This window comes from Alexandromys fortis, unplaced genomic scaffold (genome assembly GCF_014885135.2).
Source record: "Alexandromys fortis isolate MF-2015 unplaced genomic scaffold, M_Fortis_MF-2015_v1.1 scaffold_95, whole genome shotgun sequence".
Taxonomy (NCBI): domain Eukaryota; kingdom Metazoa; phylum Chordata; class Mammalia; order Rodentia; family Cricetidae; genus Alexandromys; species Alexandromys fortis.
Genome location: NW_026067990.1, coordinates 6,366,273 through 6,369,620, shown reverse-complemented (window position 1 = coordinate 6,369,620; position 3,348 = coordinate 6,366,273). Strand labels below are relative to the sequence as shown.

Sequence of the window (3,348 nt, the reverse complement as noted above, 5' to 3'; positions counted from 1 at the left end):
AGAGACAGAGACAGAGACAGACAGACGCTGAACCTGGCATGGATTTTTTGTGCTGATGTTAGATGATACAATGTCAACCTGATGAAGTGAAGTAAATTATGTAGACATTTTGATATGGCCTTACATGCAAAGGTTACACGAATGTGTTTTGATAGTTGTCCTGAAAGCTGAGACACTTCCTAAGTGAAACATGAGGTAGTTAGTATACACACCACAGTGAACAAATGGATAGATTAGCTTAGATAGATTTGAGGAAAGATATAAATTTTCATCATGCTATTCAGAATGGCACACAATTTCTGATTTATGAATTATTTATTTTTGAAATTTTCTACTCAATATTTTTGGATCATCATTGATTCATGCCTGTTTTATTTGTTTCTTTTTCTTTTCTTTTCTTTGTTTGGGACAGCGTTTCTCTTTGTAATAGTTCTGGCTGTCCTGGAGCTCACTCTGTAGATCAGGCCTGCCTCTGCCACCAAAGTGTTGGGATTAAAGGCATGTGTCCCCACAGCCCGGCCAAGCCTGGCTTTCTATGTGGATGCTGAGATCAAACTCAGATCTTCACGTAACTAAAAGCAAAACAAAACAAGCAAGCAAACAAACAAACAAAAAGCCTAGCAAGACCACATATAAGAGGCATTTGCCAGACAAAGCATAATCACTTCTGGCTTATTTTCTTTCATCAACAAGTATTTTAACTCGCATTGCCTTCTCCTGGGAACCATATTGCAAGAGCTGTTTTATTTTCTTCCAAAATAGAGGTAGTCCTGAATAATCATGTTTTCTAATAAATCACCCTCCCCATTGGTCTCTCCACCAGCTGCATACTTGGCTCTCTGTTAATCATAGTATGCTGAATAGTGACTCTCAATGATAAATAGCAATCTCTCTTTTTAAAGATTTTGTTTATTTTATGTGTGGGGGTGTTTTGCCTACGCATATGTTTTCGTACCACATGTGTGCAGTTCCCATGGAGGCCAGAGATGTCAGATCCTCTAGAACTGGAGTTACAGATACATTGTTAGCAGCTTTGTGGCTGCTGAGAATTAAACCTGGGTTCTCCGAAAGAGCAACCAGTGTTCTTACCGCTAAGCCATCTCCCCAGCTCCTGAATATGATCTCTTGACAAAACAAATAGACCTTCTCTGGTACATTTCTTGACTCCACTATCATTACTCAAACCTATTCTGTGAAATTCAACTTTTGCATTATTCCCTGGTTCCCACTCTATGCTTTCCTTTTGTGTGTTATCTAACTTCAACTTCATTACCATTTTAATCTTGTAGTTCACCGTTTCTAGTCACATTCACATCTTAGAGCTTATCCATTCTCAATGTTCTCACTGCTCACTGTCCTCCATTCTGCATCTTTATCACCAACTGTATTTTGAGTAGTTGTGTGTCCTGTTGGTACTTCACATTCCACACATGTTCCCAACTTAAATAAGTACTCCCTTTCCTTCAAGCTATGCACCTTAGTCTTTTTCTCTTTTTCCTGGCTAAACTTTTAGCTGTTTTGATCTTGTATAGGTCTTGGGCACCTAACCACAGCTCTTATAAGTTCATGATTATGATAGCCATGTCATATACAGAGGTCATTTCACAGCCCTTCTCTGCATCTTACTTGTCCGCTGAAGAACTGAAATCCCTTTGAGATCAGGACCTGCTATTGCCAATTCAAGAGCATCATTCTTGAAGTGCATAGGGCATGAACGGCAAGAGATACTATCATGTCACCATATTTCTGTATCCAGTTTAATATTAAATCACAGGTGTGAGAACTGTGTTAATTGTGGTTTTCAATCAGATCATGGAAACATTATTAGATAATAAAGTATGATTTTGGCATCTCTTTTTCAAGACAGTTCTTTTTGGAGCTCTGTCTGCCTGCATTATCTTAAATGGCATGCTTTTTATATATATTTAGATCTGTATGTTTTGATCATATTCTTTCTCTTTCTTCAACTCCTTAAAGATCCTTCCCCCAAAACACTCACCCCCCACAACACCAAAAAAAAACATGGATTCCAGTTTTTGTTGACCTATTACTTCCTTAGCATGTGGCCTGTCCTGGAGTGTGGTTGTTATACCCAGTGTCTCTCTATTGAGGAAAACTTTTTTTTTCTCCTAGCAGCTATAAAAGGAAAATAGATTTTTGGTTAGGGGCAAGACCTTGTGTCCTCTTACCTTTCTTCAAGGTAAGTTTTTGTCGGACTTGAACTGATGCAGTTCTTGGATATGCTTTGGTAGTCTTTGTGAGTTCATATGTGCATCAGTCCTGTTGTTTCTGGAAAATTCTGCTTCCTAAGAATCATCCTCCGGCTTTTACAATTGTTCTGCCTCCTTCTGCACAGATCCATGAGCCTTGAGAGAAGGGATGTGAGAAACATATAAAGTAATATAAAGTTTGTCACTCTCTTTACATTATCCAGTTCTGGGCCTCTGTCTTAATCACCAAAACTTCTCTGATGAAGACTGAGTGATGCACTAATCTTTTGGAATAGCAATATACCATTCGGAGTTGTTTTACTTCCATTTTCACTTAGCAGAATACTAGCAGGATTTCTCTAGGGCCTATGACTTATTGAGTCTCAGGTCATTGGCTTTGTTAATAGTGCCAGATATTAATTAGCTCTCTTTCATGGAGCATAAAATATTATTGGATTTTAAATTTAATAAAAAGAGTAGGGATATTGGTTACTCCCTTAGCATTTATGACACTATTGCACCAGTGGGTGTATCATGCAGTCAGGTCACTATTGTTGTTCTCAAGGTTTACATCTAGGTGAGATTAATAATTACATTTCTACTCCAGTACATAGAATTTTCTAGTGTTGTCTGTGAATGGTTGTCAGTAGAGGTAACTTTCCTTGGTGCTTGAATTCATTCATGGCATCATAGGATATATAAGACTTCATCTTTCAATATTAAACATTGTGACTGTAAGAAGATACTTTATCCACTAAGAATTTCACATTCATAGGAAGAGAGAGGGACAGAGACAGGGATGGGCACACACTGATTTAATCCAGTGAAGTTTCTTTTTTGCACAACTTGCTTCTTTCCTTTCTTTGAATTATTTCCTTAAGATGGTCTTTGAACGACAATGACAAAGTCACATACTTTATGCTTCCTTATGTTTTTTTTGCTACCAGTAAAACATATTGGTTTCAGTCTTGGCTGATGTTGAATATTATCTGTAAAAACAAGCAAAGGAGTTTCATATTTTTTCATTAGCATTTCATGTCTATTATCATAGACTAGTATTCCATTGTTTTCTATTGTTTTTGAAACCAGGGAAAGTGATGTGCTCTGTGACTTGTGGTCTTTTATTTATTTTTCATTT

At 37.3% G+C, this 3,348-nt stretch overlaps 1 pseudogene; it reads left to right on the top strand.

Annotated features, from left to right (window-relative positions):
* Positions 1–3,348, top strand: part of LOC126512134 (transmembrane 9 superfamily member 2-like) — a 140,231-nt pseudogene that overhangs the window by 114,692 nt on the left and 22,191 nt on the right.